This window comes from Ursus maritimus, unplaced genomic scaffold (genome assembly GCF_017311325.1).
Source record: "Ursus maritimus isolate PB19 unplaced genomic scaffold, ASM1731132v1 scaffold_19, whole genome shotgun sequence".
NCBI classification, from domain to species: Eukaryota; Metazoa; Chordata; class Mammalia; order Carnivora; family Ursidae; genus Ursus; species Ursus maritimus.
The window spans coordinates 4,266,910-4,277,531 of NW_024424341.1; the positions used below are offsets into that span (position 1 = coordinate 4,266,910).

At 49.5% G+C, this 10,622-nt stretch overlaps 1 long non-coding RNA gene across 1 annotated transcript; it reads right to left on the reverse strand.

The window, feature by feature from the left end:
* Positions 1-2,733, reverse strand: LOC103673829. Its single transcript, XR_571482.2, has 4 exons — positions 1,825-2,733; positions 1,413-1,595; positions 445-590; positions 1-60 (listed from the first exon to the last, which is right to left on the reverse strand). It is a non-coding gene; the product is annotated as an uncharacterized LOC103673829 (long non-coding RNA).
* Between the last annotated feature and the right edge of the window lie 7,889 nt (positions 2,734-10,622).

Here is a 10,622-nt window from a genome sequence, read left to right on the forward strand (position 1 = left end):
AGCCTGCTTCTGCCTCTCACAGCCCCTTTGCTTGTGTTTCCTGTCGCTGTCTCTCTCTCTCTGTCAAATAAATAAATAAATAAAATATTTTAAAAATGCATTGTTTTTACGTTGAAGTACAATGCATTTATGATTAATGCATTACTCTATTTTTTAAATGTCTCAGTTTTCATTCCTAAATGGTAAATAACAATAGACATAACTTACAAAAACAAAGATTTTCTGAGGTCAGCAATAATTCTGAAGAACGTAAGGAAGTTTGAGAATGACAGACAGCCTGCCTCTTTGCTTTGCTCATCTGCCCGGAACTTTCTTTCCCCTCAGCCACTCAGCTCTCTGATGGCCACTGTCTCTGAGAGGAGGTCTCTGGCCACTCTGGCCCTAATGGCCACCTCGCCACCTTCCCACCTGTTATCCTGCTTTATTTTTCTCCAGAGCACTTACCGCTAGTTGCCAGTCTGCGGAATCTTGACGTCATGTGTGGATCGTCTGTCTCCTCCCCAGGACCCCAAGCTCAGGGAGCACAGCGTTTGGTCCTATTCCCAGCATCCGCAACAGTGACAGACATTTGCCAGCCACTCCATAAATATCTGTTGAATGAATGAATGAATGGCCTCGTTTAATTCTCACAAGACCCAGTGAAGTGGATGCTTTTGGCTTCCCCGTTTTAGGGCTGGGGAAACCCAAAGAAGTCAAGCAACCTGCCTAAACTTGCACCTCTAATAAGTGGGGCAGATTGAGATGAAAAACATGGGTGTGTCAAATGCAGAATTGGGATCTTATTTGGAAATTGAGTCAAGCCAAGCAGCGTACAAAGACGTTCTTGAGACAATGTGGGAGTACAAATGAGGCGTGGAGGATACCACGGAATTTCTTATCAATAAATGGGTTAGGTGTGCTAGAGCCATCTCGGCTATGCTCGAAAATAGCCCTTCTGGTTTTAGGAGATGTATGCTCAAGTATGTAGAGGTGAAATACGTGACGTACGATGCTTTAAAATATTTGAGTAAAGCACAGAAAGAAGAAAGGAGAAGATGAGGCAACATGGCAGACTGTTGGTAGGTGTTGATCGCGAGATGTGGGGGTGTCCGTTCAGGTCCTCTGAGAAGCCAGAGTGAAGATGTGCCGCAGGGGGAACGGGAGGGAGCTGGCCGAGGCGGGAGCCTGCAGGCTGGGCTGTGGGGCTGTCCCCTGGGAGCAGACGGGGACCAAGCAGGGCTGGGTAGGAGTAGTCTTCGGCTACCCCACAGTCTTTGAGAGTTTCCGCGGGGCCATCGAGGAGCCCCTGAGCCACATTTCCCACCAGGAGGTCCCATGTCTCAGGGAAGAGCCTGCGGAGTGTGCGTATCCTAGGGCCGCTGTAACAAAGTATCACAGATCGGGCTTAACCCAGGGGGAACTTGTGCGCTCACAGCTCTGGAGGTCAGGAGTCTGGAATCAAGGTGTGGGCGGCAGGTGTGGGCTCCTTCTGGAAGCTCTGGGGAGAATCGGCCCGGGCCTCTGGGGTTGGCACGCCTCTGCTTGTGGCTGCATGGCTCCCACCTCTGCCTCCATTGTCGCATGGCCTTCTGCTGTGAGACTCTGTCTCTGTGTCCCTTAATAAAACCAACACAGAGGACTTTTCATCCTGAGCCCATTGGAACCTCAGGCGGTGCACTTGAGCCCCTGATCGCAGCTTATTCCACAGGACACATTACGTGAAACCTGTTTAGTAGTGAACATGAAGGTCACACTCAGCCAGGCTGCCCTGGGGGCACACGGGGACCCAGACTGCCACCTCCCAGCCCGTGCACTGGCCGGGACATCCTGAGCACAACCGCTCACCTTTTTATTTCTTCTCATTCTCTTGCTCTCCCTCTCGTTTTCGGTGGCAGAACTCATCAAGTTGAAGGGTCTTAAGTATCCATGCAAAGCAGCTCCTCACTCACACGTTGTCCTTATGTCCTTGCCCCTGCCCTCCCCCCAGGTCAGACGCAGCCCCAGACGAGGACGTCACCATGGCCGGGGAGACCCTGCTAAGGAAGGGCAGTGAACACAAAGTGAGAAGAACCGCTGGGATGGATTGCATCTCCAAGGCGGAGGGCAAACCACCTGGAGACCGTGGCAGAACCACTGATTTCCCGGAGCTCAGGTCCCAGGTAACGGGGGAGGTCCTGCCCGCCTCAGAGGATCAGTTGAGACACGAATGTGACGCGACTCTAGTCTCGTAAAATGAGCCATTAATGGCTGAGTGCTCGCGTTAGTAATGAGTTCAAGTGGCAACATTGCAATTTGATGCCGTTCATTTGTCTCGGTCCAGTCCCCCTTACAAGCCTTCCCCTTTCTTTCCCACTCAGCCAAGAATTGCTTATTTTTCATTGACTTTCAGCTAACTTAGGTTTTTCCTGTCTGTCAGACAGGGAGCTCAGAGGGAAAACAAAACAGAACAAAAATACCACAGTCTTCCAATCTCTTATAGCCTACAAAAATAAGTATCTTTTCTACTCTAAAGGCAAGGTTAATCATTATGACAAAATCAAGAAATAAAAAAATAATCCATGACCCCAGCACTCTGGCACAAACACTCTGACTTCTTAATTTTTTTTTTCTCCCTAAGCCTGTGGTTAACATGGATGGGACGGGGTTTTCCAGAGAGGACTTGGAATCTGCCAATCTGAGCTCAGCTCCCAGCTACCCACTCAGCAGCGGGGATACCGTGGGCAAGCCGGCTGCTGGAAGCTTCCGTTTCCCTTCTCACACAGTCAGCAAGATTAAATGAACTCATATATATTGGCTAGAGTGCGGTAAACTGGGGATCAAAGGGAGGAGTCAGCCAAGGCGCCCCAAGCAGCCGATACCAAATGACCCTGCAAGCGATATGGTGGGGCACGAGCAGGGGGAGAGGAGTTCGGTCCAGGAAAAACTAGAGGAGTCCACGCAGTGCCTGGAAAATAGGGCTGGACTGTCAGAGTCTTGGTAGAGAGGATGTCGGAGAAACGCGCGGGGCAGGTCGTATAATGACATCTACCATGTACCGAGGGCTGTGTGCTAGGCACTTGCATTACATTTTTATATGCACCAGCCCATCATGTATTCATGTATTTATTCATTTGACAAAAGTGCATTGAGCTGCTACCATTTGCAAGTATTAATTTAAATGCTGGAGATGGGAGGGAAAGTGACACAGAATGCCTCCATTTACCGGACAGAGACACACATGCGTTCTGAGCTCATACTGTCCGTGCAGGTTGTCCCCAGCATTTCACCATCACTGAGGACACTGCCATGAAATGTGGGTGTCTTAACACATCTCCTTCTGACTTTCTTTTTGATTATCAATTGAACAAGCAATCACTTGGTGGCTGGTGAGCACATTTCAGCTGGGGGATCACCCAAGGGTTTCCCGACAGGTGTGACTCCCTGTAAGGGAGGCCACTCCCAGCTGAAGACACGGAGCAGGAGACTGGTTTTGTCCCATCACATGCTGGTCAGTCAAGGCCACAAGGTTCCCTCGTCCTGCCCCAATAATTATGATTTTGCTCAGGGGAGGTGAGGTCCATACACGCCTTGCTTTCCATTAGAGACTTACCACCAGGCAAATCCCTGACACGTGGTGAGTGTTCACGGATGCTTGATGAATGAATGAACAATGGGGGCCCTGAGAATATTCGAACCATAGCTAGAGTGTGCGGACAGGGATGCAGCAGCTTTGAGCCTTCAGAACCCACCCTCACGTTTTCTCCAGAGTAGAGATTCTCTTTCTTCTGATTCATGACAAACTAGGTCTTTGAAACATGACAAGGTGACCCGGCTAATTAAACACAGAAAAAATGAGCACCCACACCTTGCCTGGAGGATAGCAACACCCTACTCATGCAGTACCCTCCCACTCCACCCTGCCGCTTCAGTCTACTGTCCGCGGAGCGGCCAGAGAGCCTGTGGAAGCTCACACTCGCTCCTGTCCCTCCTCTGCTCAGGACCCCACGCTGGCCCCCAGCACTCTGGGTACAAGTCCGTACAGTGACCTGCAAGGCCCTCCACAATCCAGTCCTGTCCCCTCATCTTCTCCTTTCCCTAACACCCTCTCCCCTTAGCACACCGGCCTCCCTGCTGGTCCTCCCGCCCCAGGACATTAGCACTCGCTCACGCATCTGCCTGGGATGTCCTCCCCACAGGTCCGTGGCTACTCCCTCCCTCTCTCATGAGGACTTCCCTGGTTGCCCTTGACAAAGGGAAACCACCCCAAACTGCTTATCCTCTTCTTTGCTTCTTTTTTTCTCATTAGGACATATCACTCACATGCCTATATTGAATCTATTTTCTTTAAATGAAAGCAGAGATATTGATGTTTTGTTCACTCTAATGTCCTCACAGCCTAGGACAGCACCTTCCACGTAAGTGTTCCATAAATATGTGCTGATTTAATTAAGTGCTTGGTTAATGAACCCAAATGGGGTCTCCTGAGAGCCAAGACAAGTCACTTCCTTTATCTGGGGTCTTCATTTGGGGACATTTGGAGGATGTCCCCAAATCTCGAAGACCTCTTTTACCTCTGACAACCATTACCTCCAGACAAACATCAAGATTTTGACTCCTCATCTGTTGGTTCCAAGACCTTTTTTTTTTTTCCATTTGAAATGTGCTCTAAAGCCTGCTGGCCTTTAGCTCCACCACACTCAAAGTCACCCCAGGGACTTCTCCCGCGCTCACACCCCCAGAGCCATCTGTGTGGAAGAGTACAGGCGGCTGCCAATTCTTTGACGCTCTGCATTGGGAGAGGGAGTCTGCTCCCCTCCCCTGGAATTGCTGCCCCGGGACTTGCTTTGCCCAACAGAATGTAGTGGAAGCGACATTGTGTGAGTTCCAAGGCCGAGCCTTTCTCTCTAGTGCTCGGAGTGTTTCTTCGTGGAACCCAGCCCCTGTGGTGTAAGAAGTCCGAGGGACATGGGGAGGCCACATGGGGGAGAATGAGAAGGTCCTGCCCTCCCCCTCAGCCAGGCTCCCAGCCGACGGCCACATCCACTGTCAGCCCCATGCGGGAGCCACCTGGGATGTCCCAACCCAGTTGAGACCCCAGATGGCGGCAGCCCCAGCTGTTGCCACACAGAGAAAACGATGGCCCAGCTGAGCCCACGACATCGTGAGAGATTAAGTCACGGTGGTTGTGTTAAGCCTCTATATTTCGGGTGACGCGTTACGCAGTCATAAATAATCATATGCCCTGGTCTGTTGGGGCTGCTATCACCGGAACACCATAATTCCATAATTCTGGATGGCTTCTAAACAGCAGAAATACATTTCTCACAGTGCTGGAGTCTGAGAAGTCCAAGAGTAAGACACTGGCCGGTTGGGGGATCCGCTCCCCGGTTCATAGATGGCATCTTTACCCTGTGTCTTCACAGGCGGAGAAGGGAGGCAGCTCTCTGGGTTTCCCTGATAAGGCTCCTTCCTCGTGACCCGGCACCTCATAAAGGCCCTGCCTCCTCACACCGTCACACTGTGGGGTTAGGCTCTCAACATATGTGTTTGGGGTGGGGAGCGGGACACGAACATTCAGCCGCATCCAACATCATCCCTAAAACACATGCAAATGCACCCTCCTGGGGGCCTGTGTGGCTCCTCAGCTCAGCACCGGACTCTTGCTCTCCGCTCAGCTCGTGATCTCAGGGGCGTGAGATCGAGCCCCCTGAAGGTCTGCGCTCAACTCGGGGTCTGCTTGAGACGCCCTCACATGCTCGTGCTTACACGCTCTCTCAGATAAATTAAATCTTAAACAAAACACAACAAAACAGGCGCCTGGGTGCCTCAGTCGGTTAAGGTCCCGACTCTTGATCTCGGCTCAGGTCGTGATCTCGGGGTCCTGGGATGGAGCCCCGTGTCCGGCTCCGTGCTCAGCCGGGAGTCTGCTTCTCTCTCTCCCTCTGCCCCTCCTCCCACTCACACGTGTGCCCTCTTTCTTTCTCTCTCTAAATAAAATGAATAAATACAATCTAAAAAAATGACCTCCTGTGAAAATAATAATAATAATGACAACAAATAAACAAAACCTCCGGAAGAGTTTTCCCCTTTTGTTTTTACTTAAATTTTTAAACCACTGATGCCAGACCCAATCCTAGACCAATCAGTCAAAGTCTCCAGGTATGGGCCCGGGCACACGTGTTTTATGAACCTCCCCCCCACCCCCGCCCCATGCCCCACGCTGTGCTAACAGGCAGCGTGGACAGAGAACCCCCTTTTGGGCCCTCTGGCCTTGCCATGCTGCCTCACCAGCTGGCCGGCCACTACAGGCAACATGACCTCTCACAGCCCCATAGCTTAGCAGTGCCTTTCCCTCTGTCTGAAACACCCTTCCCTAACGTTCCGGGCTGGCGAACTCCTACTGACTCAGCGTGTGCACCCCACCACCAGCATTACTGGAAACCACACAAGCTTTGGATTCAGGTAGACGTGGGTCACAGTCCTGCCACTGATCGCTGTGTGAACTTGGGTGAAGTACTTTGCGTTCCCAAACCTCAGCGTCTTCATCCATGAAATGGAGCTAATGCCGGGGGAGTTCTGTGGAGCTGTTTGTGTCAGCATCTGGCACAGTGCCTGGTCCTTAGCGTGAACTCAATCAACGCAAGAGAGTTTATTAGCACACGGTCATGCCCATGCGTTTACGTGTTATCTGCGGCTGATTTCCCACTGGAACAGCAAACGGAGTGGTTGCAACAGAGACCCTCTGGCCCACAAAGTCTAAAATCATTACTATCAGATCGCTTACAGGACAGTTTCCTGACCCTTGGCCTGGAGCTGTGGTTCTCAAAGTGCGGTCCCTGAACTACGAGCAACAGCAGCGGGGCATTGTTAGAAATGTAAATGCTTGCACTCCTTCTGCATTCAGCCCCATGGAATCAAAAATTCCAAAAGCAGGCTCCCCAGGGTTCTAATGCCTTTGAAAGTCAGGTGACCTCTGGGCAGACTTGAGGACGTTGCTTGAGTAGTCTGATGTGACATCTGAAGGGCATTCAGTATTCCAAGTTTAGAATAATTTTCCCCTTTTTTTTTTCAAGATTTATTTATTTGTTTGAGAGACAGAGAGAGAGGGAGCGAGGGAGAATGTGAGCAGGGGGAGGGGCAGAGGGAGAGGGAGAGAGAATCTCAAGCCGACTCTGCGCTGAGCACAGAGCCTGAGACAGGACGTGATCCCAGGACCCTAAGATCATGACCTGAGCTAAAACCAAGAGCCGGACCCTTCACTGACTACACCACCCAGGTGCCCCTAGAATAAGTTTTCTTTAAATGGCGTATGGGGGGAAATGGTGGGAGTTAAGATTGGGGAGCTAGGCAGATGGCAGATTGTGCTAAGGCAGGAAGTTAAACTATTATTCTGCACTGAAGACTTTTAGCACAGGAATGGTGATCAGATTTTCATTTTTAAAAGATATTTCAGGCATCAGCGTGGAAACCAGCGAGGTAAGGGTAGGAAGGTGGTGAGGCTAGAGGACCACAAAAAGATGGGAGAACTTGTAGCTAGTTAAAAGCCTGGAACTAAATCCAAGGCTGGAGACACTTTGTTAATGCCTGGATACAGCCATACCTGAAGCTAGAGAAAATTCATAGACTTCCCAATTAGGCCATCCTCAATAGGATGCTAGAGAGAAGCTAGGTAACGGGAGACAGAATTGGAAGATACTGAGGGGATGGAGTCCGACGACTGATGTGCAAGGTGAGAGACTGGCAATGTTATCCTAGTGCCATATTTCTGATTTGTTGGACTGGGTATACAGGGCAGCCCGGGAGGAGGCATTTAACTGCATGTAGAACCTGTCTGGTTGCTTTCAAAATGACGGGCGAGAGAAACATAAGCCAAGGGAATGACAGTGCTCCTCTCGAGACACAGGATACGTGCCTCGTCTTAGTCCTCACTTCCACCAACACACCCTTGTGAACACCGTAGCAGAGGTTAAGAACACCCCTCGCCTGGCAAAACCATGGTGGCTGAGGGAGCCTCGCTTCCGAGTTCAGTGCTCCTAGGCTGAAATTCTAGCTGTGCCCCCACAACAAGCCATTTCATCTGACTCAGTTCCTGCTGCTTCATCCGTAATCTTGGGATAACAAGATGGAACTCCAGCACAGCGGTGAGGAATACGTATTGAGACACCGAATGCAAACCGCTTTGCAAGGTGCCTGGTATGCGTTCAGTGTCGTGTCAGAGGTGGGCGTTAGGATGATCGTTCTGGGAATTCCAAACAGACAAACATTTTTTGACTAACTGGCTTGTGACATGGATTGTTTCTTTCCAATTTAAAAGGCTTTTTTCTTTAAATGGAAGTTTAAAAAATAATAAAAGCATAATTACCATTTAACAGGTAATTACGATGCTGTGCTTGCTCTAGGATTAAATAAAAGTGATTTGCATATAAGATAATATTGTTCCTGTTAGCGCTACTGATACATTAGTTATGCGATAATTTTGACTTTAACTTCATGGGTAGATTCTGGGGATGGCGGCCTCCCAGGAGGGGGAGGGGGCGCCCTACCTCCTGCCAGTGCTGTCCCCACTGCTGCTGTGACCTCAGATCAATGGCAAGAAGAATCAGAGGCAGGAGACTGAGGCTCCAACCTACTTTGAATAATCCAGTTTGTTCTAATTCTTTCCAATCCTAAAGGCAATTCGAGCTCAATGTGGTAAACAGGGTAAAGCAGACTAGAAAGAAGAACAATCTCATTTCTCTTCAAAAACCAACACTGTTGGCTTTTTGGTATATAATCTCCAAACCTTAAAAAAATATATATATAGATAGATATATATTAACATAATAGTGAGAATTTCATTGAGTTCAATGGTGTGCAGAAAACATCCAAGACAGTGCGAGGCACTTGGCTACTGCTCGGGAAGTGTTACCAGTATTATTATTGGATATCTGATTTTGTATCCTGGCTGTTTCTATGCAACTACTTTCCCATTTTATTAAAAATGAAAAAAAAAACCACCTCATAAACACTGTACAATATTCTGTCTTGTGCACATTTCCTGTATTTAAATTGCATTAATCCTTCATTCTTATGACTATTAATAAGCATCTTCGTGCTTAAGGTGGTCTCTACGTTTCAAGTTATCACATTGTATTAGTTCGGGTTTTCCAGAGAGAAAGAGCCAATAGGGTGTATATACACAGAGACAGAAATTTCTTTTTCTTTTTCTTTTCTTTTCCCTCTTCCACACCCCAAGGTAGACATTCAGTTTAAGGAACTGGTTCATGTGATGATGGAGGCTGGAAGTGCAAAATCTGCAGGACGGGCTGGTAGGCTGGGGGCCCTGGGGAGGGGCTGATGCTGCAGTTCAAGCCTGAAGACAACCTACTGGAGAATTCCCTCGTGCTCTGGGAAGTTTCGTCTTTGTTCTGGTAAGGCCTTCACCTGATTGCGTGAGGCCCGTGCACGCGATGGAGGGCAATCTGCTTTACTTCACTGTCACCACTTTCAGTGTTAATCTCACCAAAAAACACTTCCACAGAAACACCCAGAGTGACGTTTGACCAAATGCCCGGACACAGTGGCTCAGACAAGTTTACGCATAAAAAATTCCCCGGCACCGATGCATTAACTAAATCAAGATACCTGACCTGCAAAACTGAAAGCCAGACCCAAAAACAGAGCAATGGCATCAAACCCCTGTCTTCCGTGGGGGAAGATGTCTTACAAAGCCCGCTGACCGTTTTCTTTGATATTTTTCGTGGCGTCCTTCCATGTGGGTGACGAAACAATCACTCGATCTTTGACTGTCAGAATTGATGGGGACACAGAAATCTTTCAGCTTCCCATTTCCCAGAGGGTAACGTGCTGACACAACAGTCTCTGTTGTTCTTGGTAGAGCACAAAGGGGGAGGGGGCTGGCGGCAAACAAGCTGGGAAAATACAGGTTTAAGCAAAGTTAGATGGGTATCTGATGGGCCTTTTGGAGGCTGTGATGTACAAATGTGCACCCTGGTGTGAATCTCCAAGAGGTGGGTATTGTCTCCGGGATTTCCCAAACCCTTCCTGACCAGAACGCCTTTATTTATTTATTTATTTTTGAAACGTTCAAAACCCATGCGTAGCTTTAGTCAACTACGTAGATACGACCCTTTCATGGAGCGTCAGTGAACTTCGAGTGTGCGAACGGAGCTCTTTTAGGTGGCTGCCTAGGGGACAAGGGTTCTGCAAGTCACACCGAGGGACCCAAGTCGCCTCCAGCCATCTCCTGGCACGGCCGCAAAGATTTGAGAGGCGGTGCCCCATCCAGGGGGTGCGTGACCGAGCCAAAGCTAAACTTTGCCTTCCTGCCTCACAGCCCATGCTCTGTGAACATCACAGGGGGCAGATCCAGTCCCTTTCTACAAACAGGAGCTACTGAGTGAAGCCTTGCTCGAGGCTCCCTCGTTACAAACACTGGATCGGGGTCCAGATCTCAACCTCAGCCTGGAACAAAAAAAGGCCTACAGCTTGGACGCTTGAAGCTGCCTATGGGAGTTACATATTTTTAGTGCCTTTTGATGACTAGGAGTGGGACCGCGGCCCCTGGGGAAGATGAGTCACCCCTGCGGCATGCCTGGTCCAATGATCCCGTTAAAGCCAGAGGAGGCTGGAGATCATTCAAAGGCCTGGGCCACACCCACGCC